This window comes from Rhodnius prolixus, unplaced genomic scaffold (genome assembly GCF_049639745.1).
Source record: "Rhodnius prolixus isolate KJV_2025 unplaced genomic scaffold, Rpr scaffold_2, whole genome shotgun sequence".
Taxonomy (NCBI): domain Eukaryota; kingdom Metazoa; phylum Arthropoda; class Insecta; order Hemiptera; family Reduviidae; genus Rhodnius; species Rhodnius prolixus.
In genome coordinates this window covers 45,368,221-45,395,512 of record NW_027411592.1, presented here as the reverse complement: position 1 = coordinate 45,395,512, position 27,292 = coordinate 45,368,221, and the positions used below count along the sequence as shown (strand labels likewise).

Genomic DNA, 27,292 nt, shown 5'->3' with positions numbered 1-27,292 from the left:
GAAATCGAATTTTAAGTTCTTTTAGAATAAAAGTATCAGAGAAGTCCTGAAATTGTGTTTGAAGTTGTGAGAACTGCAGTATAAGAAATCTATTTTATTTTCTCAAAAAATCAAATAGAACTGTGGGGTTCAACCAAACGCTCTAATCTCCAAAGGATTCAATCTCTTCAATCTAAAATACTTCGAACTATTGTAAACGCTCCATTTTATGTCTCCAACCTGACTATATACACTGGCCTTAACATTCCTTTTGTCACTCAAGTCGCTAAAACACGGTCCACTTCAACCTGCAATCTCATATAAATCCTCTAGCTAAAAATCTTTCTTCAAGAACTCTTCCTGACAACCAGGACAAGACGCCTTAAGAGACAGTGGCCTCGTGATCTCCTCTCAAGTGAAGAGAGTGACTAACAGTTTAATGTTTTGTAGGGTTACCACTGGCTAACTTCTCCACTCGTATACCTCTCTAATTCTTACTACTGTAATCACTGTTACTTATAGCGTCAACGCGCTGATTGTACCAAAAATAAAAAGAAATAAATAAAAAGAAAGAATTTCATAGTGAATATTTTAAAATATTTCGTGGTATTGAAATCTCTGTTAAATTAAGTATTCCATCAATTTATAATTCTGCATAAAAACCACTTGCGATGTTTTTTGAGTGGTAATTGAAAGATATTGGGACTGTTCAAGCACTTCCTGCCCACCTGAGCAAATACTTTTCTAACTTTAATATCTAACGCTTTCAAGATTTTGCTGAAATTTGTTAGAATAACTATTAGCTAAGTTATAAGACAGATAACTTAGGGGGGATAAAAAAAAAGAAGAAATTGAAGACAACTTAATGTACAATAATGTGTAAATGCCAAGATAATAGAGTTTAGGTCTGACAACAGCTATTAATAGCTGTGGTGGTAACACCTATTAGAGTCGGTACAAGTAGCGTGTCCCCATCCGCTCCGACAGCCCGGGAGTATCGCCGTTCCTTCGTAACACTTACACTAGTACGCCAGCAGTCCTGCTGCTCCAGGCCAAACCAGTTTGTCCGCCCGCTCTCAAGAGACAAACTGCTGCGCAAAATTAGAAATGTCAACTTGGCTAGCAAGGTGTACATTATAACATTGGTTTGACAAATGAAATAAAGACGTGAAAATGTCCACCATTTTGTAATTGTTAGTTTGTTTAAAGATGACCTAATTGAATAATGAGCTTGGTCTATTTACTTCTTATATTGTTAAAAGACTTTTTAAGCTCTAGTTAACTGTCGGTATTGTGATGGTTATTTGATATTCTGAATGTATACGAGCATTCTTTGATATTTCAAGGACAGGTTTGATAAAATAAACAAAAAATATTCTTTAAAGTAATCGCCTATTTTTTTAGGCCGGCTTTACGTCAATTAGGTGTCGCGGACGGAGGCGACTAGCAAACATACTTTACTGTAAATTCCTTTTATTAACCATTAAATAAAATCCAAGGCCTAATACCGGGAATCGAACCCAGTACCACGATACGTATTAGCTTCGCAGGTCTCACCTCTAACCGATCGGCTACCGTGGTGCCTAAAAAATATGTAGTATAACAACGAGTGAAGTAATAATCTCTTAAAGTTTGTAGTGAACGCAAATATAACAAATATTCTATTAAAGAGAAGCTTTGGTTTTTCTACAATCGTCAGGTGTAATTCGGGCTCATTTTCGTCCTGTTAGAAGACAATATCATTATTAATATACCACCTGAGCGCCACGATAGCCGAGCGGTTAGAGGCCCGTAAAGCTTGGAATATGTTGGAGAATTCCCGGTCTAATTTGGGTTTTATTTAATGATTATTAAAAAAAATGTATAGAGAAGTACGTTTGCTTGTCGCCTCCATCCGCGATGTTGGACATAAAGCCTGCTGTAAGTATAGGCATTAGTTTCCTTTTACTCAGACATTCATAAGCGCACTGACAGTTAGAAAACGAGAGAACTACTTGGAAAACAACTTTGCTGGACTAAGCGGGCTTCATAACGGATAGTTCCAGTTCTTCCAGATCTGAACAGTTACAGTAACTTCTCTTACTAGAAGAATAAGAGAATGCTGCAATGAATATTGCGGACGATATTCCCAGAAACTTAACGGTATTCCTAATGATAAATAGCAAATTGCGGTTTGGGGGCGACAAACAGAGAATGGGGTGGATTGGTTAAATAGTCGGGGAGACATAGTGAAGGTTGAGTCAGACTTTCATTAGTGTTCCGTGAAATTCTAATGCGTCTTCACGTGTCTCATAAATCGGGCATAAACCATAGGACCAATAACAGTCGGCTGAGAAAGTTCCATCCTCCATCCAGCCATTAGTAGAGGCAAGTTATGAGCAAGTAGGGAGGCAGTTTAAGTGGGTATGGGATGTGTAGTGTTAGCAACGGGAGGCGTCTAAATAGTCGCAAAAGCGAGGGGGTTCTGTGTGTGATTGATGCTGGCCGGTACTGGAAATTATGTTGATCACCCTTCTTACCGACCGCCTCCGAACAGCGAACCACATCCTGCCCCCAAATGGCATACGCGCCCGTCTAATGGAAATCAGAAATATATTTAATCTGACCGTCAGACCCTTCGCCAAAGTCCCGACCCTCCTTCTAATATTCTCCTCAGCACTATTGTTCACTGATCGAATGGTTCCTTCTGAGATGACAGGCCCTATCATGAAGTGAAACTTTGTATAATTTTATAATCTTTTATATCCACATCAACATTATATCTACAATAATTTCTAAAATGCACTGCTATTATTAATGAATAAGCTGAAGAGTGAAACGCTTTATTTGTTTAGGTGAAATTATAAAACAAATTACTGTAGCAATAATAATTTTAAGGAATGTATTAGCTATGCAGTTAGCTTATTGGATTCCCACGTGGAGATCCCGGGTTCGAATCCAGCTGCTGACCCTTAGATTTTTTTCTTCCTAGGAGCTTCTTACAGCTCTCACTGTCGGGTGATGGACAGTGTCGACTGTAAAGAGTGAACACAGTCCGGAGGCCAGTAGTGCACAGAAAAAAACTCCGGGCGCCAATAGCCTCAGATGTTGACGCCCCTTAAATCATTAAAAAAAATTAATTAGAAATTTGCATTACATAAATAATACCTACACTGAGGCATAAAGCCAACCAGTGTACGATTAGTTTGAGATTAAGGAAAAAATGTTAACTTCGCAGTAAGCTTGGGTTCTGTAAGAAGAAATGTAAGTGTAAATTGTTACGGCATAAAATGTCCACCCATTTTTACATTTTTTTATTAATTTAAAGTGAGATAGGAGCTATTTTCGTCGCATTTCTGGTCTCCGAACAGTGTTCACTCGTTACAGACAACACTGTCCATCGCTGGATAATAAACTATAAGCAGCTCCTAGGAGAGATAAAGAAAAAGCCAGCAGCTGGAATTTCTCCACGTAGAAATCCAGTACGCTAACTTCTGAACTAATCCTTTTCTTTTATAATAATAATTCTTTCTTTCTTTTTTCTGCGCTTTCATTATTATAATTATTTTTGGGCGCACTGACAACTGAGGTCATTAGCGCCTCTCAGATCTTCTATTTCACAAACAGAATCCTCTCATAGAGTCTTGTTTCATTAGACTCTATGATTCATGAAAATCGGTTCACGCGTTTAGGCGCTACGTTGTTTAAAAAAAAAAGTAACACAAGAAAAAGAAGAAGATTTTCCTGAAAATGTCGATTTTTCCAGTTTTTAATAACTTTTTTCTACAAATCTATTAGATCTATGTTATTACGAAAACATTGCAGTTATAAAGAAGGATTTTCTCTTATATTATAAAGAAAATTTGGGAATTTTATCTATTATAGAAAAAGAGAAAAAAATTGTCAAAGTTAGGTGTTTTTCAACGTTACGCTTTTTCGTGCACTTTTTGACGATCAGTATGACAAACTTTTCAAAAACTTTGAACAGTATGGCGGAGCGCCAGGTGAATGATTGAGTTCCACACAGCTCCTCTCAAAGACTATCGCTTCGGACAAGGAAGATATTGTGGATATATCCTCTATATCAGCGAATTATTGGTTTTGAATGAAGTGATAGACATTTCAATGTTTCCTTGCATTCATCCAGTTAATTTATTCTCGGTGAACTTGTGACGCGCTTAATGTGATAAGAACTCAAGTCATTTTATATTCCCATTGATTATCAGCGGCTATTAGCAGATATTGGTCCAGAGATTCTAAAAATATTGCAATCTGTACTTATCTTTAATTATTACATTAATGGTTTTGTGAGAAGACATGCTAACTTGATTTTATTTCCCTAGAATCAACTCTTGGTAGCATTGAAATGCTCATTTCAACTTTTACATTTGGTACTTACGTAAAAAATGTTAAGTAATTCAAGTATGTACATTAATAACGCGCAGATAAATTAGGCATATCATAAAATATAGAATCAAAAAGGCCGTCGTGACGCAGTAAATCATTACAAAAGATATACAGCTAGATTTATCCGATTATTCAAGGCTTGGCATTATTGGGAGGGTTTCTCTTAGATTTATTATCATCTTGTCAAATTGGACCTTTTTCTCTCTCCTTCCATCTTCCCCCACTTTTGCCATGCTTTAAATTTTCCAAGAAACTGGAATGTGATCCCCATTTATTTATGTTTATATTTTTAAACTCGTGTTACATACAACAACTTCGAACGAAGAAGAACACCAGTTTTATCCTTCTAATAAATTATAAGCTAGTTTATTATGATACAGAATAACATTAAATTTGATAAATAATAGTTGTAAAGACTTTTAAACAGTAATAAATTATTCAAAATAAATTTCCGCTTTAATAATGTTATTAAAGTCTTGTTAGATCGTATTATTTTTGTGTTTTATTTTTAAATTTTCTAAAGAGTTTGTCTTCTTTAGAAGTCATCACTGTGTTTCATCTGCTATTAATACAGACGTTCAGAAAGTGTTTTATTTTTCTGAAAGATTTCCACTTTTCTGGAAATGATTATGTTTTCTTTTCATAGTTGTAAACTATTCTTTGACTCTTCTTTTTCAAATTCTAAACTGAAAATGTTTTTTATTTATTTATACATCTAGCAAAAGAGTAGTACAAAGAAAAAATTTGATTGTGCCACAGAGCTGGCTGAGTGCCACAACCAGGATGACGGGATGAGAGAAACCAGCAGCGCTGGAACTCTCTAGGAACTTATTGGGGGTTTAGTAGGCAATGAGGTCACGTGGCCAGTGCTGTTTTAAGCGACTTGGAGGATTGTCAGGATGGGACGATGTGGATAGTGATTGAGCCAGAGGATTTGGGTGATCACAGAGAGTTTGCTGTGGAAATTTAGGAATCGGTTGTGGATTAACTCATTTACGTAGGGAATATTGAGACCATGATGGAGGGTACGGTTGGAGACATAGAATGGTGCGTTAACGATTCGGCGAAGGACTTTAGACTGGAGAGATTTGATAGGTTGGATGTTGGATGGTTTGGCGGAGCTCCACAATTCTGCTCCATATGTCCATATTGGTCGTAGTAGTGTTTTGTAAAGTGTAAGTTTGTTTTTTACGTTCATGGAGGATTTCGGTCCAAGGAGTCCGTAACGTCTGATCAGTTCTTGTCTTTTAAGTCTTGCGCGAGGGTTCCAGGTTAGACGGCTGTCTAGGTAGAGCCCTAGATAACGAACCTGTGTGGAAGTCGGTAGGTCAGTAAGTAAAGTAAAGTAATCGCCTATTTTTTCAGGCGGGGCTTAACGTCCGACTACCAATTAGGTGTCGTGGACGGAGGCGAATAGCAAACGTACTTTACTATTTCTCATTTAACCATTAAATAAAATCCAAGGCCTAAGACCGGGAATCGAACCCAGTACCACAATGCATATTAGCTTTGCAGGTCTCGCCTCTTAACCCGCTCGGCTACCCTGGCGCCTGTTTTTGCTTCTTACGAAGTACAAATGAATACAAACGTTTCAAAGTATCCGTCCATTTAGGACATCAATATCGTACCCTTCTCGGCCTTTTGGCTAAGATCAAAGTGTAGTATCTGTTCTTATCAGCTTAATCTCTGGTAGGTCAGTATTGGTAATAGTTAGTGGAAGGCAGGTAAATTGAAAATGTAAGATCAGAACTAACATATTTCCATTGTGCACAATTTTTTTTTAATCAATAAAAACTGCAATTTTATCATAATATCTTGGGGATGCCAAGCAACAAATCTGCTGCAATGAGTTTTATTAAAGAAAATGAAATGTTCGTCAGTGTAGTGTGGTGAATAAAGTGGAGGTGACCAGACCACAATAATGGGTAACTTGATTACACACAGTAATGGCAGAGCTCCCTCGCCGCCAACACCAAGTACTTTCTTCTAGAGTAGTGTTTGACGCGCATCACTGCACCCCCAGGAAATAAGGCAACCGACACAACTACTGCCACTTCTCCACTTGCTCAATATTAACAGGCTAGATGGTTATAGGGTGGAGGCAATGTTCGATTTATTAAGTTCTCCGCCAGTTATCAGTATTTCTGAGGGTGAGAACGGCTACGATATAAAGATAGGTTCCTTAGGGTATGGAGAGTATGCATTGCTAGTCAAGCACTTTCTTACTGTAGAGGGATGTTCAAGTGGCCCAAACTGAAAGCCCAATAATCAACACGTATTGAAAATATTCCTCAACCTGCTATACACCATAGTATTACTATACTAACTCTCTGAATGTAGCTTGAATTCGGAAGTCAGGGAGTTTGAATATTGCCAATTAACTCGGCCACTGACGGCGCTATTGTTTTCGAACAATTGCTTATGCATAATTTATGACCTATCGCTATTAATTGGTGCCGATATTACAGTCTGAGTTAATTGGGTGCGGTTTTGGTTAAATTAAATTACTCCTCCACTGCGTCCCCTACTTAGCTAAGTATATGCGACCGCTTAACTGAGATCCCACGCCCTCCACGGTGGTAAAATAAAACAAGTGAACACTGGTTGGCGTTATAACAGCCTTCCCAGTACATTACTTTTCTCTAGAACATCTTTCACCGGCTGTTTTACCATTCATTTGTATTTTACGGCATCTACCGTGATAAAAAAAAAAAATCCAAGGACGCAGATATCTACTGGGATTGGTAATTATACGTACCAGCACCCAGTCATCTACAGATCTATTGGGTCTTCCGTAAAGTGTACAACTTCGTAGAACTAAAGCTCGGCATACCCAAGCGGAAGCACACAACCATTGTTCTGCAGAGCTTTTATTGGACAAGTGCTTGGGATAGCAGTGTATGTTTAGTCCTAGGGTATAGTTGCAAAATCGGTACGATGGCCAGAAGTGCAGAAGAAGAGGCATGTCTACTTTATCTCACAGGAATTTCTCGAAATAAACGATTTTTTTTGTAATTCCGTTTCGAAATTAAACTTTATTTTAGCTCTATAACTGTGCATGATTCAGCGTTACGTACCTGAATATTAAGTTGAGTATTTTAATCTGCATAAAAGAAATCTTACGGATTAGTCTATAAATAAATATATAATTGTTGTTCATTCTTTTTGGTGACTGATTCATAGTTTCAATAGGATGAAAAAATAATTGCCATTTCAGTCGTGATACATGATATACATATCTAAGACAGAAAACAGTTTAAATTTCAAAATAGACACGAACAATTTAAACAACATATACGCAAACTTACTACAAAATACTTGACAATTGGCAACACTTACTTCCACACAACCTAACACATATCACACTCAGTCCATGAACAGACAAGACAGAAGACACACCAACCCTGTAATGTAAAAATATTACTTTGTAAACTAGGTAAATAATTTTTGTAAATTTCGTTACATTATACGAGGTGTGTTCAAAAAGTAACGGGAATTTTCGTTTTTTGAAAAAAATATTTATTTATTCATCTACATTAATATTGTCGCCTTCAAAGTAGTCCCCTTCACATACAATACACTTGTGCCAGCGCTTTTTCCAATCCTCGAAACACTTCTGAAACTCGATCTTTGTGATAGCTTTCAGCTCTTTCAGCGATTCGCTTTTAATGTCATCTATGCTTGTAAAACGACGGCCTTTTAATGTTCTCTTTATGTTTGGAAATAGAAAAAAGTCACATGGAGCCATGTCTGGCGAATATGGAGGCTGGGGCATCGTTAAAGTTTTGTTTTTGGCCAAAAATTCACGAACAAGCAATGAAGTGTGAGCAGGTGCATTATCGTGGTGCAAAATCCATGAATTGTTTTGCCACAAATCCGGGCGTTTTTTTCGGATTGCTTCACGCAAACGGCGTTGAACTTGTAGGTAGTACTCCTTATTGATTGTTTGACCTTGTGGCAAGAATTCATGATGCACTATGCCATTAAAATCGAAGAACACAGTGAGCATAACCTTCACATTCGACCGCACTTGTAGAGCCTTTTTCGGTCTTGGCGATCCAGAATGCCTCCACTGGGACGATTGAGCCTTAGTTTCGACATCATATCCGTAAACCCATGTTTCGTCACCTGTTATAACACGTTTCAGTAGATCCGCATCGTTGTCGACTTCATTGAGTGACTCTTGAGCAACTTCCATTCTCCGCTGTTTTTGTTCGAAATTCAACAATTTTGGAACAAATTTTGCTGCCACACGTTTCATACCCAAAACATCCGAAAAAATTTCATGGCATGAGCCAATTGATATGGCAACATCATCAGCGACTTCTCTGATTGTGATTCGGCGATCGTTCATAACCATTTCTTTCACTTTTTTCACGTTTTCATCGGTTGTTGATGTGCTTGGACGTCCAGGTCGTTCGTCATCTTCAACGTTTTCGCGGCCATCTTGGAAACGCTTATACCACTCGTAAATCCTTGTTTTACTCATAGCAGACTCACCATATGCCTTTATTAACATTTCACACACTTTATTTCATTTTTTACGCAAAATTTAATACAAATTCTTTGATCCATTTTTTTTAACAAACAAAAATCGCCAAGCTCGAAAAACACGTCTAACCTTAACGGCTGCCACTTAAGAAGTAAACAATGAATATTACTGAAAATTTTATCGTACTTCAGGGGCATGTGTACCAACATAATAAAAAAAAAATTTTACAATCAGACTCTCCAAACCCGCGAAATTTAAAAATTCCCGTTACTTTTTGAACACACCTCGTACATATTCATTTTAATAGAATAATTGTTAACAATCTGTAAATATGTTCCACAGCCCTGAAGATGACCTAGTCCCTAGTCCCTAGACTGAAATGGCGATAAATATATAAATTCGTTTTGTTATTTAACATTTTTACTTTCTATTCTTGTATTATTTATCAACATTCATTGATATATTTATATATTACTATAAACATCAATAATTATAAAACAATTACAAGCTATTGTTGGTTATTACACCAACTATAAAGAAAATCTATAACATTTAAAAATTGGTTGAAATTAATACTTTCGGTTGCTGATTTTGTTCAAAAGGTTATTACCATGTCCCTCGCTGGACCCGATTGGAATAATAAAAATGAAAAGTACAAACCACACAGTTCAATGTCGGACACACATTTTTAACAGTTTGTAAAAAAAAAGTTTTCGAAAAGGCTATTTCTGGGGAAAATCTCAACTTTAAAAATTCCACCAATCACAATACTTTCCTTAAATAGTGAAGTTTGTGAAAGTAATAATTAGCTATCTCATTTATATTTGAAGACATAACATTTAGACCAATTCTTAGCACTATAATCACTTCCGTTTGTGTCTTGTCTTTTTGCTTATTATGCATGTAATAAAGAAAATTTTAAATTTAATTCATAATTATAAACAATTTAATGGATAATTTTCTTTTAGGAAAAGCTTTTTAAAATGGTTTTTCACTTTGTAAAAATAATTTTTCTTACATAAACTTTATTTCCGCCATTAGGTAGATAATGGACTAAATTCATTAAATAAAGCGGTAGAATTGGTTAAACTAATCTAACAGCTATCTTCTTAGATATAAAATGTACATCTTTATTTACTATTTTAGATTTCATAAATTCTCCATTGTTATCAAAGTTGCGGAAAAATGTATCTAATATAACGCATTATTGACGCAGCGTGAAGAGCCTTATTCTTGAAGACTCTTATCAGCCTTTCGATTACCTCCTATATCCAGTAATCAAAACCACAGATAACATGAGACACAGAATCTTTTTTTTTTTTTGAAAGCAGAAGTTATGCGCCCTAGACTTGGAACGCTTGACTTGTATTCAAAGTAGTCTTGGAAAAAAGATTCAGAATTTAAACCTATAATCAAAACATGGAAATTTATTGAAATAGACTTTTCAAAAAATATATATATAACGAAAATAATTGTATGTACTTTCTGTGAACATAATATTGTATATGAACTGGTCGCTATGGTGAGCAGGCGATTTATTTTTCCAAAAGGAATGAATATTGTGCCCAATGTAGAGCATTGTAAGATCCATAATTAAGATAAAATAGTATAATTCATTGCATAAGCTCGAGACAGAATCACAGAAAATTTTCTTATTTATTCCAAAAGGGGTAATCTTAATGCGGAGCTTTCTCATAGACGTAGGGTACCCTATTCCATTTCACTCTTGCTTCTTTTTTGAAGTTACACATTAAATTATTGTCCACACTAATATTACATTTATTTTACAAAATTTATGTTCGACTTTATGTACCTTATCTGAAGAATTTTTTGACCAATTATATTTCTTATAGTTAACTAACATAACTAATCTGTTTTTTCTACCTAGAATTTCACTTTTAAGCAGTTTTCCTCGACCTTAATTTCATTGGTGGATTTCCTTTAAACCTTCTTAAATACGGATAGATCTTTGTCAAGGCTATGACCCATAATCCTCTCCTTTACACCATTCTGCTTGATCCTGGAAAGTTTATTATACATATTTTGTATTTTTGTCCATCAAAGCAACTTCCAACTTCTATTCTAGAAGCTCTGACTACCAGTCTCCATAAATCTGTGTTTGTTGCAATATTTTTTACCCAATTTTCTAATAGATCAAGTTCACTAAAGCTCATTATGATGAGTTGATTCTGTACAAACAGATGACCGTAAGAAAGTTTCACATAAATGTTTTGCTCTTTACAGAATTCTGTACGTTCCATCAAAAATGTTTTGATAGCAATAAACATTTTATTAGAATTTTCGTCTACTATTATTTGAAGTCAAGAATTTAGTTAACTGAAATGTCGACGAAATAAGCATGGCATTAACCTGTCTTTAGCGTGGTATTGATTATTTTCTGTCAATAGTACTTAAGCAAATGGAATAATGTATATATGGCCCTCAGTAAGTGGACTAAATTATATATCATTATTTTTTGTTAAAAGTAAGGAAACAGTTCCAGAGTTTTTAGACCTTAACGTCCCCAGATTTTTGGCATCCGTCGGTCGGATGGTTGCCGACCAAGCGCGGAAGTGGAGGCGCCTATGTTTGAACAAAACCTACACCCCGGCCAAAACAAACTTGTATCTAATGTAGACTTGAATGGGGAGGAATGCCTTTGGCTGTTTTTCTCTTCACACCCTGACCTTCCCTTGTGTAAACAGTGCAACCCTCTGAAGAAACTTCTCTTCATCTGTCTCCTTTATCGTTCACCTCTATATCAGGTGCTAACCTAACTACTAGATTATACTCAACTTTCTCTCAATATTAGCCAAGAGACGCCTAGCGTTAGATTTTATGTTTGTTTATTTGTATAACACATGATGGCGTTAAGGAATGTCTTCTACTGCCTTTAATGTTTTCCTTTTGCTATCTATTATCATAAAACCTTTAAAAAAAATATTTCTGTTGAATAGATTTATCTTTACTTCAAGTATTTATATTTTTTTAGCTCTTGGAATCTTCAAATCACTCTGATCTAGCTAGTAATGATTTATGAATTTTAAAGAAATGTGTACAAAAAGAAGTTGTTCGTTTCATATCATATTTTATCTTAGCAAGGTACGACCATTTTGTTTTTATTGTAAATTAAGGATTTTTGGAGGTATTATACCTAAGTGTTTGAAAAAAAAGTAATAGAAATTTGATTATTGATACTCTATTTGGACGCTGATTTTGATCGAAATCGAAATGCGACTTACTGAAGCAATTTTTCAATGTTTTTCGTAAATTATTCACATGATACTCTTTAAATTGCGCATCCTACATCTAACGGCTTATCGAATTATGAATTCCAATCAAACAAATGTGTACAAAAAAAAGAAGTAATGTAATTAACTGTAGTCAATGTTCGTAAAGATAAAAAAAAAAAATGCAGTTTTTAACTTCCTCTTTCAGTATAAGTATTGCGTTCAAGTTTTCGACTTGTATTTAGCGGATAAATGTATTGCGGTCCGCTGAGTTTGAAAAATGATTTATTTTTTTTTTATAAAATGGTGTAAGTGGCAGCACATATTTCGAAAACTCAAAAATTGCTGAAAACTGAAACCTTATAATTTTGAATTGGGTCTCATGCGAGACTGCAACTCAGCTATCAAAGTCCCGTTTCCAAACTTAGTTACTTAGAAAATGGATCTATCACACTCTTTATATCTTCTCAAGTATGATTATAATGAGTTTCTTTAAATATTATAACACATGGTGCTCATGTTGGTCTACATCCCGTACTGGCATCAGTTCAGATTATCATTTGTTGGAATCCAAAGCTTATTTCATTCTCAGCTGACTCAACGATATTATGGACGTCACAGCTGCTGTACAAGAATTCCTCAACTCAATGAGTCACGGCATGGTAACCCTTGATGGCCTAAAGGATGGATTATTCAATAGAATATCATGACTATGGTCGGAAAGTTCGCATTAATGTTTTAAAATTTATTTCATAAAACAATGAGACGAGAAAAACAAAAATCTGCTAAACTGGTTTGGACACGTACTGTGGATGGCTTCTGGACGCCCTTTAAGAGGGGGTCTACGAGGAAAAAAAGCAGAAGAAGGGATAAAAGAAGGCCGAGATAGAAATGGGGAAAAAGGCATCCAGATGGAGGCGAGGTTAGGACTGGATCTGAGAACGAAGTCTATTTCGAGGTAGCCACTCTTAGTCTAGACTTCACAACTTAAAAGCTCACTCTGCCTAAGGGTAAAGGGATATGATTATGAATGAATGTTGAATACTAGAAAAACATTTCAATAAAAATCTTCCATTTTGTTTTATTCGCCGAAAGGAAGGAATTAGAAGCAAGATCGATAAATCATAAGGAGATGCTGCCTTTAGTTTCTCTCTATCTCTCTCAAGGCGCCTGTTGCCTGCTATCCGAGATGAAAAGTATTGTATTTACGGTCTAAGTCCGTAGCAGCGAACCGCAGTAAGGACAGTTGTGGATACCTCTTACCAAAAATATAAATTACTTAAGATAAAAACTCGCCTCTGTAGTTTTAAAGTTATTTTCAATGTACTCTTCAGATTTCTCATTCATCTGGTTAAGAGCTTTAGGATTGAAAAATAAATAATGTGTCGGTCTGTATGCATCTAAAGGATGTGGTAGATTCAAACAATTATTTATTGACTTTGTTTTTTTTTTTTCTAGTTTATCAGCTCCTTATCGCTGAATAAATAGTATGTTTTTTTCCATTCCTTTAAAACTAACTGAATTAATTTAGTTATTAGAGTTAAGATCATGTGTCACGCTACAGGCCAGAAGTAGAAGCATGAAATAGTAAAAAGAATGGAAGAAAAATCATTTTTTTAAGACATCTTTATAACATGCAACCATTTACTACCAAAACTCCCAGCCGTCTATTGTTTTTACTGGAACTTTAAAGTTAGTAACAATTTGAGCAATAAAATCTCTTAACAAAAGTATTTCTTTATTGTAACCAGAGAACGGGCAAAACTCAATGAAGAAGCGACAAAAAACGATACCATTATACAAAGAATAAACTCTAGTTACTCTAGTTCTAAACCTTTTGATTAATCGATAAACTTCCAATACACTACACAACCTGTACAAACGATATAATCGATTTCAATCGCACTCAATTCCCTCATGGTTATTGTAATACCCCAATGAACAATGCCAACTTGTGGATGTTCTAATTCTTCGCAACCCTTGACATAGGCCGTCTTAGGAGGTCTATGACCTCTATGATAGTAGATAGAAACCGTCGGTTGGTCAATTATGGCTAGATCTGACTTCTAATAAGTCTTTTTCATTTTAAACTTCAAAGCTCAAATATTCTATCTAAATTAATCGCCATTTTTTTTATAATTTTTTTTTTGGCCCAACGTTTTACCACCAAAATTAAGGTTAACAAATAAAAAGTAGTCAAATCCACGCCTCATAACCACTAAACGTACACCCACCCATATATCTAAAATCTAATATAAAGCCTCATATATGCATAAGTTAATGTAACCTATTAATTTTGAATGCCGCAATATATTTACAATATAGTTACTCATAAATGAAATTTTTCTGATTTTTTAAATTAATCTAGGAATGACCTTAGAAATGTCACTCGAACCTCATACCTCCTGTTTATATTTTCCTCAAGGATAAATGCAACAAAAAAAAATCAAACACATGGAGTGTATAACAAAGAAAGTATTTTTTTTTTTTAGGATTGTTTCCTCAACCTTGAGGTTTCCTCAGACCAATTTCCCTTCACACATATACCAACAATGTAGTGCACTGCAGGAGCCATAGTTACCCTATTCAATCTATACTATTTCTCCAGTACTCTCTATCCATCGCGTCTTGCTCGCACAGCCCTCGTCCAGCCATTAGCTCTGCGATGCCATTTTGCCACCTGTTCCTAGGCCTGCCTCTTTTCCGCGTACCTGAGCGGGCTCCATTGTGTCACAGTCTTCGGCATTCTACTTAACACGTGGCCTAACCATATCAGTTTCCTTTTTTCCATTTCTTCCTTCACTGTGCTGAGCTTCTCTACTATTTTTCTTATATCCGCATTCCTCCTCCTCTCTCTGCGGGATATTCTCGCGGAACGCCACAAAGAAAGTATACTTTACAAAAAATAATAATTTCCTTGAAATATGTGCAAAAGAAATGAAAATATGAAAAATATTTGAATAATAATAATAATAATATCCTATTACCTGGACTTTTCTCGCACCCCCTAAAATATCGTCCCGCACCCTTAAGAGGTGCGAGCACCCCAGGTTGGGAACCCCTGATCTAGGAGATTAATTAATGATTTTATTAATCTAGGAGAAGAAGCTGCTAGGTAAGGAAAATCTAAGGGACACTAGTTCGGGATCTCCGCCTCGGGAATCAGTACGTTGAAAATTAGCTAATTTCTCTTCTAATCATTCTAATTATGAGTAGTTTGGCCTGCTCCGCCTGGAGCCTGACTTGTAGTAGCAACATCAAGAAACTTCAGATAACGCAAAACAAATTTCAGAGACTCGCCACAGACTCTCCACGACGTACTAGAATTGACTCACTCTAAGAGACTGCGTCCATTATTCCCGTACACACCTATATCCAAAATCGTCTGCTGTTATTTCTTTTCATCCTAGACTGCCATCCCAATCCACTATGCCGCGGCATAGCCTCCAATAGATCCTTCTACAACATACAGATACAGAAGACTAAAACATATCCTGCTCTAATTCTCTACACTAGCTGCAGGTTTTTCCTCTCCTTTTTCCCCTGCATTCCAATCCTCCTCACCTAACTTTTCTCTTTCTTCCCTAGTTAAGAAGGTTAAAATGTATAATACATTTATACTTCTGTATTTATTTTATGTATATATTTATAGTAATAATAAATAGCAGAGTTCTTAATTCTTGAGTAGTTTGTTAATTCGTAGTTAGCATTTTCCAGGCATTACAAACATTAGGGTATGCCAAAACACAAAACCTAGAGATTGTGATGTCACCTGGCATGTTTTGTGTGAGGTGGAAGGGTCACTTTTAACAGTTATAAACTCTGAAGAAAAAGACTTCAAAAAGCTGGTTCAAACTATTAGCAGTTGGGCTTCATGAAGATCAAGTTAAGAAAACGCTTTGCACAAGGGAATCTAACGAAAAACCCAGCGATCTACTTCTTAATTTTAGAACTTTGTGGGATTCATATAGAAAACGCTCGTTTACTAATATTTGCTTACAACATTAATAATTCAATAACAATGAAAATACAATACAAATAAATTTTGATATATGATTATTATTTAATAAGTGAGCAGACGGAGCGCTGGGCTGGTCGATTCGGTATGGAAGAGTGAGAGAACTACCTAGGGGATGGAAAGGTTATGGATATTACGCATGCGTATTTTACTTGCAAGAGAGGCAGTCATAATCAGCGGTTAAAATATGTTTACGATGTAAGAGAGTACGGACCAGCGAAGCTTGTTCGGAGAAGCGGGTATAGGGCCAATTTCAGCTAGCCTTAAATAATAATAAGCCGTGCTCTATTCCAACACCGTAACAAGGGCTACAGCATCCTCCGCTTGCCTCGCCCGCTGCTGGCGGCAATCTTGCCCTACATCCTACCATATTGTTCAATCAACTTTTTCCTTTCTATTTTATTTTATTATTTTTTTAAATCAGTAAGAAATATTTTGAAATTACCAGCCTCAATTTTGTTTCTACCATATATTTATTTAAATGATTTCTTTTGTTTTGTTTTATTAAAGCTTTTAGGAATGAACACGATTGTAATCCGCTTTAACATTATGATATAAAGTAGAACTGAAAGCATCCATCCAGTCATAAATGGGGCTTAATAAAGAAGCTCCTTCACGGGCATTAAAGCCTACAAAGGAGTAAAGGAGCGATGAAGTTTAATTAGGGCGATACAGTTCCCTCATTATGGTATTGGAAAATTATAAATACATGAGCAAATACTTGAGCAAAACAATGATCTGCTTTTAGCATCATTAGTTTTATTTAACTTAAGTTTGGGTTAAGCAAAATAAAAAATTTTATTTGATTTGTTCCATCATTCTTGGGTTTTTAATTAACCCGTTGCCGCAAATGACGGCTATAGCCGTCCCATCTTTGTTGATATGTAGGCAAACGACGTCTATAGCCGTCGTGCACATTTTAATTAATAAAAAAAAGTACAGCGTTAGTACGAAGTGTACTAACGCATACACTAGTTAATTATTGAATTAGTAAAGCAAATGCTGTATAGTCGTCACGACAGTCATAGCCGTCATTTGCTCTGGAAAGAGAAAAAATGACATGATGAGCAAATGACGGTTATAGCCGTCGAGAGGTTTTTTGGAAAAACCGTGGCCAAATGTGATAATTTTTACTTCCAAACATACAACTTACACTTGATTCCATCTGGCAGCCATAAACAATTGAGAAAAAAAAAGTGTGTTTCTGAGCACGATCATCAAAATAAAAGTGTGCGGCAACGGGTTAATCAATAAAGTTTTTGGTTCATTGAGGGTTTCCGCGCTGAAGATCATTCTTATGCATTAATCTACACATCAACAGATTACCATCTAAAAAAACTGAAAATGTGGTTAGATCTGTAGAACTGGAATATATCTTTGACTTTATCAGATAAATTATCTATCGTACCCCTGATTGGTTTCGGATTATAGTACGTAATCAGAGATAGTAGATTAATCAGTTTAAATTAATGAATATAGGTACTTCGACCTGTGAGTTAGCAAGCGTTTAAATTTTTTAAAAAAATCGAAATCAATCGTTCCCCAAACGGATTGTAGGCGGTTTAATTTAGTAGAACTAAACTAACAGAGTTGGACGCGTTGGGAAATGATGAACTAGAGAGTTTAAGGTGGACCGATATCTGCAGACATCCTGGCATATTGTTGCATCGCCCTTTGGCTCTTTCTTAAATCACACGCTCTCATTTCTTGTTAGTGTGAGGAAACTGGATAATTTTAGTAAATGCAAAGACCTTTGCTCTTTTGACCATACCTAAGTGCCATTTTAATTTGAATGCTGTTGGGCATCCAATATTCTTTGGGATTGACATTTTCACCGTGTAATGCCTTTGGATAAAGGACGTTTTCGCTTAATTCAGCGAAAATAGAGCGCTTATTTAAAAGAAAACTCACAAAAGGTAAAATTATTCCAAAAATTTACCTAAAATCTAAGTGGATTACGAAATACACAATTTAGATGCTTTGATATCTCTAGAATTTCGAAAGGAGTTTTACGAATAGGATGAAAATATAACTACCAGTTTCAGTCATATTTTGCATTTTTTTTATTATGCCGACCTTTATACCTAGGGACTAGGTCATCTTCAGGGCTAATTTCCAATGTAATATTTTACATCATTAAATGGTTGGTGTATCTTCTGTCTTGTCTGCTCCATGGACTGAGTGTGATCGGTCTGTGTGTGATATGTGTTTGGTTGTGAGGAAGTCAGTGTTGCCAATTGTCTAGTATTTTGTAGTAAGTTGGCGTATATGTTGGTTAAATTGTTCATGTCAGTTTAGAAATTTAGTTTCAATAGGATGAAAAAATAATTGCCATTTCAGTCGTGATACATTTATTCTGCCGAGCTTTCGACCTAGGGACTAGGTCATCTTCAGGACTGTGGAACATATTTACAGATTGTTAACAATGATTCTATTAAAATGTATATGTATAATATAACGATATTAAAATGAATATGTAAAATATGTTATATTATACATATTCATTTTAATAGAATCATTGTTAACAATCTGTAAATATGTTCCACAGCCCTGAAGATGACCTAGTCCCTAGGTCGAAAGCTCGGCAGAATAAATGTATCTCGACTGAAATGGCAATTATTTTTTCATCCTGTTGAAACTATGAATCAGTCACCAAAAAGAATGAACAACAATTAGAAATTTAGACTGTTTTATGGCCGATATGTATATCATTTCTTTAATTAAAAAAAATTCAAAATCTGACTGAAATTGGCAGTAATTTTTCATCCTATAGTAACAATGAATCAGCCATCAAAAATAATGAAGAGTTTTACGAAGTTAACCATACTCGAACCTAAAAAATTATACTGTCAAAGGCAGCAAACACGCTAGGAATAGTAGTGACATTTTATCCAGAGGTATTAGTCTTGTTTAGGCGCTTAAGTTAAAAAGGCTTTAGGCTATGAATTACAAAATAGTACAACTGGAGTAACCCCATCCTGAAATACAATGCGATCTGAACGTTTAAAGCTTAAATTCAGTCTTCTTCCATAACAATTTGTCTTCATCTAGCCTAAGATACAGTTTGCTAGGTTATTGGAAATTTATTGTTCAGAACTAAAAATCTCTTTGATTTCTAATTTCATTTTTCATTAACATAGGTAATTAATATTTATTGATTAGTGAGAGCTTAGGGGTGATGAATAGAAGCTGGGTTTTCTTTGTGTTGGAGATTCCCTCGATTTTGTAAATACTTTATCTACTAAGAACGCCATTTCATTCACTTTTAACTTCCTAGCCAGTTACTAGGCCTTTTCATTTTTTTTAGAAATTAATTCTGTGGCTCTCCGAAATTATTCTACGACCTGATAGGAAGCTATCTGGCTAAGATTGGAAACCCCAGCTCTAGAAATTGCATGAACTCTTCTATTTGTATCGTACCTGTCTCGTTCAGTTCACTTGTTGGAAGATAGTCAATAATGCAATAAAATATAATAAATTTTAGAGTTTAATGATTTAGTTTTTGATGATGCTGAGTTGCACAAAGTGGGAAGAATTACCGAATGTATCTGTTAGTGAAGGGGACAATGTAACGCGCAGGATTCCCTCTGAAACAACTATGATGCATTACCTGTTTTTGTTACTGACAGTTTACATGTTTTAACTGCACTTTTTTTTTTTTGGTTGATTCGCTTTAAACATGCATATTTTATACGATGAGGATAATCTTTAATGTTGGGAAACTATCTCTAATCCAAAGACGACGAACTGACAATGACTATGGAAATTTTCCTCGAAATGGACGTTCCATTCTCTACTTCGGTTGTTTATTTATTTATTTATTGTTTTTGTGGCCTTGTTTGCACATTAACCAATTACTTTATATGAGGGCTGGAAAAAACCAACATATTGGTATGCACAATTACTGTTGGCTTTTAATACCTCAATTTATCAATATATGGGTGGAAAATAACCAGCCCTATCTTTTCCAATATTCAATTTGAGGAATAGCGCAGCCTCTTTCACTTCTTTCTTCATCATGACTTCTACGCTTCTACTACTTTCTTCTCCGCCGGATATAGCCGTGCTATAAATTCGCCTCTTGTGTTTTGTAAAAAATAATGTAAAACAAATAAATAGTTTGAATGTAGTAAAATTGTTATGTTACTCAAAGACGTGTTCAAAGAGCACTATGGACCACCTTGTTTATAACCAGAGAAATCATTTAGACAAAGTTGACTTTCTAACAGGAGGACAACTGAACACCATCAACCATACTTGGTTTCATATAGAATAAAAATGAGAGTGAACAATGTTTCATGGCATTTCAAAACTAAGTTAAAATTGCATTTGATGTTTGTCTACGACTCGAAGGACGAATTAAAAATCAAAATTAAACCTTTTTTTTGGCCCATCAACTACTAAGGTTATTAGCGCCTTTAGAATTGCTTTAAGGCATCAAGCTATGTTCCCTAAGGGAACTGCGGATAATCACTAGTCGGTTTAGTCGATCTAGCAATTACACAAATTTACCATTTATTCAAATTTATACTTTCAAGCCAATAAAAGATTTAATGTAGGTGAGAGGGGGGGCACCTTTGAACAGTTTTAATTTCTCACCAAATATTTAAAACATTTATAATTGGTAATTTTCTCCGTATGTTGTGGTAGACCTGTTGTATAATTGACAGAGTTTCCTTTCGTTTTCATTGTTTGTAAAGTCCAGAATTGAGGAATGATATATTTTGTAAGGTGGAAGTAAAAGTTTTGTAGGAGCTTTGGAAATGTATTTTGAAGATTGTAGTGGACCAGGTGTAAGTATTGTTAGTCTATTCGTATTTTTAAATCTATTATTTACAAAAGTCTATTTGCTTGCAAAAAGTGTTGGATATTACATTTTCTTTTATGGAAGGAGAGGGGCACCACATTTCAACATCACCGTGACTTTTTTTTTGTTTAATCGCAGAGAAGGGGAAAGTGGTCCGAACTTACATTAAGAAGCGCAACAAACCGAATATTTTGTTCAAACTTCCTAAACCCATCACTTCTCGGGTACAACAATCCCGAACTGAGTCATTCTTGATTTTTGAACTAGATATCAGTGGTTTAAAAGAGAAAGTAATGTAGTAGTGAGAGAAATAACTGTTAGAAGGTAGATTCAGAGTAAAGTAATATCATTTCTTTCTATTTTATATTGTGTTCAAAGGTATCCCACCAGTGGGGCAGATATTAACATTTGACACAAAATGTTTAAGTTAAAAAAATATAGATATGTATGTAAAGTACCAATTATTTATTGATATAGATCTGTTAAGAAGACTTGAAAGTTGTAGAAAACAAAATAAAAAGGTCCAATAATACGATTCTGTGCACTCTGCAACAGAAACTGTAAATTCTGTTCAAACGTACCCCCTCTCCCCTACCAAAAGAACATAATTTAATATTTATGTATGTAACAAACCAACTCCAAATTGGGGTGGATTACTCGATATTAGTTGCCATCTTTTTTTAATACCAGCCAATGAGAGTGCAATAAACTGAACACATTCTACCAATCCGATTTAGTGTTCTGGTGTTTCCAAAGATTTGCGGATAGAAGTAATTGGTTATTCTAGGCGGTATGTTTTTTTTTTTTTTTTTTTTTTTTGAAAAATTGACCAAATATCTGTAATTGAAGTATTAAGAATGGAAGATTCGACCAGTATTACATAGTGACGTCATTTAATTGAGGATGCTATTTGTAACGTATTGTTTAAAATTCCTTGTATTCTATTCATATTACCAAAAGGTTCTCTGCGTTGATTCTTGTTGGACTGGTTAGCCCTTACCCTATTCAGGTTGTACAGCCATTCTCCTACAACCCTCCTCCAGTCGCAGAGAACACACTGCTGTTACACATTTCATGGGCATGGAAAATTTAAATAGAGGCGTTACTCGTCCCTTGCTTTAACAAAACCGTAATGTAGGGTTGCTGAGTTAGAACGTACAATAGAGCTTCATTAATAATAAACAGGATCCCTTTTCAAGCTTCGCTTCTTTTACCAACGGCAAAAGGAAAAAATAATAAGAAGGCGAAGCAGAAGAGAGAGATACAATCGTAAAGCGAAGTTAATGTGTAAATAATGTACATTTAAGCTGTTAAATATTCTATTAACTCGCCTTTCTACGCAAGAAGGTTTATTAAATTTGTCTTTTCCACTCTTATTTAACGTGCCAATTAACACTAGTGTCATTATCAGTACTTAAAATCTCATAACAGAAGATTTCGGGTGGCGTTGAATAATTCTCTACGTAATCAATTTCAACTTATTGACTTTTAGAAATGATACGTCCCTATTTATCTCTTGCATTAATTATGTTCGTTTTTGTGGTTCCGTAAGGGCCACCTGTAAATATATTATTTATCCCATTGTTATTTTTAAAAAGTCAAAGTGGAGCTATAAAATCATTTCTGTCCAATTTTTTATCACAAAAATTTTATTATTTCCTTTAAACTAGATCAATTAATTTAGATTTCCTTTTACAGATACAATATTGAGCCGCGATGGTGAGGCCTGAGCTTAATTCAATGGATTAAGTAAACTATTCAATCAATGTAAGCGATTTGATTGGTAGTAATAGTTTACAACCTGCACTATACAGTTACCAATCAGCATATAGAAGCCCACACAATGCTGTAGCACCTTTCTAAGGACACAATTAGGTTAGTTAACTTGAGCATGCGTAGTGTTTGTGCTAGCAAGAAATTTCCTTGCTCAGGTAACCTGTCTGATTCTTGGTTATTGTGCATTGTAGACTCGCACCGTCAGTCAAATAGTTGAAATGGAGAAGTCAGTAACTGTCAATTTTTGTCAGTATTTAGTGTCTGTTACTTCTTCGCGGACTTATAAATCATTATTAATTAGGAAATAAAATCTATACTTTTCAATTTTTGCTGATTTGAAGAATGCTTTAATAATTAAAAACTGTCGAGCTTAAACTGATCAAATTTTTCATAAAATTGAGCTACTGCAACAACTTGTGATATCTAATTTTACTTCATTGGTAATCAATAATGAATCAATCTTTGTTTGGTACCCAGCAATAGTATTGCCAGTTCTGGCTAAGATTAATGAATGAAATTGATTTGCAGCGCCTTTGGCTTACTTTAGTTGAAGCTAATCTTTTATGCTGCCGAAGCTCGTAACAAAACATAGACGGTGAACGTCAGCATTTTTAGATTAAATCAAACCACTTTTAAAAGCAAAGAATGAGAAATAGCGACAGTAATAAACAAAAAAAGGCTGTATCATTACAACATGAAGCTAATTTTAAGAATTATTAAAAATTTTAACATTAATTCCAAATTTTGTGGGTAACTATAAAATCTTTACTATGAAGTAATTACAAGGGTTTCATCTACTCTGTAGATATAAGGTTTCCCAAAAGAGCTAGAAACACTTCTAAGTGAATGGAACCGCCATATGTGGGTGCTGGAAACCCTCCTTTTTAGATGAATAGAAACCCAGAGTATCAGCCTCATGTTTCATCTCTTTCCTGCGCCTGGACATAGACCCCAATTCTTCCTAACCGGCAGTAATTCATCTACTTAAAAAAAAAAAACCTCCATTGAATGAAAACGAATCAACACTCGTCCGGCTTTTGAAAACATTTATTTTGTTCCATAAAATTGTTCCTTACATTCAGACACTGTCTTTCATGGTTTGCTAAAACTAATATGTGTTATCACTTTTTAAGAAACAGCCAGCGTTTAATTAGCTAATATTTCACCAGTTGCTGAGAGTTCTTAATTTATTGCTAATAGTTTCCAGGGCGGGGTAACGTTTCATTCGTACATTGAAAGCAAGAATCAATAGCAAATGCAACCCATCTGAAAAGAAATATCTGGAACCTAGAAAAATGGTACAAAATTCAGATATAGAGTTGTTTTTGAATATTAAGCGTACCATTTTTTAAAAAAAATCGTATTTTCCCGATATTTTTGCGAATTTTCAAAAAACTAAACAAAAATCGATTCAGTAAATGATGCTGATATTTGGGGGCGAATTTTTTTCTGGAACCAGTGGCCTGGTCACTAAGACGACCTGGTCACCTAGTATCGTGGTACTGGGTTCGATTCCCGGTCTAGACCTGGGGGTTTTAATTGATGTTTAATGCGAGCTTTTTCTAGTAAAGTATGTTCTTTATATGCCTCTGTTCGCGACAATTAATTCGATAGTTGAACTTAAAGTCTGTTTAAAAAAAAAAATATGCATTACTTTACTGTGGAAGATGAGGGAAAATTAATGTAATGAGTGTGAATTGTGACGCGATGATGATTGACAGATTTGAATCGTAAGGATTCAAAATTACAGAGATTGAAAGAATGTTGACAGGTTTTTTAATTTATTTTAGATTGGCTGATTGAGGTTGAATAATTTCTTCATTTATTTATTTAGAAGAGCAGTAGGAGAGAAACTACCCAGCGGTAGCACCCTCTGAAGGAGAATAATGACGTTTAGGTCTTCAGACTGCAAGTTAGTAGCGTGGCCATTGGCGATTCAGTCGGCGAGGAGAATTGTTAGGGATGTCAGAGGAGGCGAGGGACAATATGAGAGGATTAGGGCAATTGGGGAGAGCAGTATGGAACTTGTGATATTTCGTCTTGGCGAGTTGGTGTATGAATTGGATGTTGAGGTCGTTGTGAAGAGTAAGGTTAGTCACGTCGAAAGGAGTGTCAGATCTGTCGGAGGAGTTTTGACTGAAATGTTTGTACCGTCCGTAAGTTTGTAGGTTTGGCAGGACCCCACAGCTCCAGTCCATAAGTCCACATAGGTTTGAGGTTAGTGTTGTATATTAAGCGTTTGAGTTCAATGGGTAATTTGGAGCGTCGTCCAAGTACTCTGTAAAGCAGTTTCGCACGTTTTGTTTAAGTCTAGTGTGTGGGTTCCACGTGAGTCGTTTGTCTATGTAGAGCCCAAGGTAGCGCACCAGATCTGTACAAGGAAGAGGATTGCTGTTGAAGAGGACAGGTGGACGGGAGCCCCGACAGATTACTAGGAGAGTAAACCTGTCATGCTTCATTTTTATGGGTTCATTTGAATAATTTCTATGAACAGTCGTTTGTGAAGAATGATATACGTTTATAAATATTGAGATTGACCGCCTGTCTTTGCGACTTACTTAGCATCTCTTGGGGAAAAAAGGCAGGAGGTTCCTTACAGGTCTAGAGCAAGAAGGCAGTATGGGGCGTTTATCCTTAATTTATTATCCAATTTCTTCATGATCGGCTATATCCTTACGTTGTTAGGAAGATAATAGTGTTTCTATTTCACTTAACAATGCATTGACAGATTAAATCTCTGATGGTGTCCAACATTGTCTTAGAAAAAATTAAAGTAAACTAATGTCCATTTTTCAGACGTCACTTAACGTCCAGCTATCAAAATCAGAGTTTAGGCCTTTTTAAAAACAATTTGAACTACATATTTTCTCGCTTCTCCATTTCTACAGTATTTTTGGGTCCTATCAAATGATTAGCTCTAGCCCTCCGATATAAACTCACATATTACCTGCGACTAGTTGACGTACTCACTGCCCTAACAGTGGAAGCGGCATGTCAAAACGTGCGAAACTTCATTACAGACAACTTGGACGACGCTCCAAATTGCCCATAGAACTCATAGCACCCATTTGATCTTTGGTTAGTAATGGGCTAACCCTTGAAACCCTTGACCCTTTGTTAACCCTTTTGAAAATGTGTTTAATTCAACACTCTTATTCTAATCACGTTTTAACTATGTAGTAAAAGTATAGCAACATCTGAAAATCTTCCTACGGTTAAAATGGCAAGAAAGTAGAAAAAATAGCAGGAAACTAATAAGTAAAAATGTTCAGGTCATAATTTTTTTTCTCTTGCGGACAAGAAAAGTGAGAACTTCTCATATTTATGGTAGAAAGATGAAAGGTAAAGGAGCAAAACTCTCTGGGGAAGTACTTACAAAGCAATACAAAGAGGGATGAAGAAATCATCAGGGTCCATGTTTGATCTTGAACAATGCTCTGAACTCGCTCTTCTTTTATATAACCTTTCTACTAAAGCTCAAATAGATATATATATATATATATATCTAGGAGAACTACTGCTCCTTCTTGTACTCATTGTTATTTTAAAGTGGGTCCATTTCAGCTAGAATACTTTCCATCTGAACCATTCCCTACTCTTTTCTCTTCATGGTATACATTCACCAGATTTCAGCTGGTATCATAATTGTTACCAGGAAATTGAAATACACCCGCTGAATGCTGAATGAACAGAAATCTCATACTAAGCCTCGCTTTCTCCTTACTTCTACTACAGGTAAGGTAAATGCGAGGAGAAAAGGAAAAAGTTGAAATGATTCTCAAGCGCAACAGAATTACTCCGTTAAATTTTTAATTTTTTTTATTTTGGGATTTATAACATCCCATAAAACTGGGGAAACGTGTTTTATTTTACAAGGAGAAAACTTCTTTTATTACCTTCTGCACTCTACAACTTTTCAAAGGATAAATTCCACTTGTATTTGTTATTTACTGAAATTTAATTTTTCCCTGAAATTAAAAATAAAAAACTTGAATTTAATATAAATGAAAAGTACTTCATGGACCCATTTTTATTTCGGATATCCTGAATTCAAACCTAGATGGGTTGGAAGATAAACATCTTTTATTTTTGATTATACAAATTAGACGTAAATAATTGATCGAAAAATTCAGATCCCAGAAGTGAAATTCAATAAATTTTTATGTAATATCATTTTTGAATTAACTATCCACAAAATTTCTATCAAAGCTTATTATGATATTTGCTCCAATTGAGTGGTTTCAAAGTTTAAGTTTGCAAAATTTTATCTTTAACAGCTTATTTATTACTTCAAGTTGACTTTATTTCGTTTAATTATTTTGGAAACTGAAACTACATGAACAGAGTTCGGGTGAGGTCTCAAATTATTACACAAAAGATTTTGTATTTTTTTTTTTTTTTTTTTTTTTTATGATGTTGACCAGTTATGGTTATTGGCGCCCGGAGCTTTTTTCAGTGCACTGCCGGCCTCCGGACAGTGTTCTCTCGTTACAGACAACACTGTCCATCACCGGACAGTGAGCTGTAAGAAGCTCCTAGGAAGAGAAAATCTAAGGGTCAGCAGCTGGATTCGAACCCGGGACCTCCGCGTGGGAGTCCAGCTC

At 35.3% G+C, this 27,292-nt stretch overlaps 1 long non-coding RNA gene and 1 pseudogene across 2 annotated transcripts in view; both read left to right on the top strand.

Moving 5' to 3' along the window:
• LOC141449751 (uncharacterized) overlaps positions 1-27,292 on the top strand; it is a 123,054-nt gene that overhangs the window by 26,207 nt on the left and 69,555 nt on the right. For both annotated transcript variants that reach the window (XR_012455673.1, XR_012455674.1), the window contains exon 2: positions 22,611-22,787. This is a non-coding gene — a long non-coding RNA (uncharacterized lncRNA). The remainder of the gene's footprint in view (positions 1-22,610; positions 22,788-27,292) is intronic.
• Positions 5,991-6,123, top strand: LOC141450564 (U2 spliceosomal RNA; annotated as a pseudogene).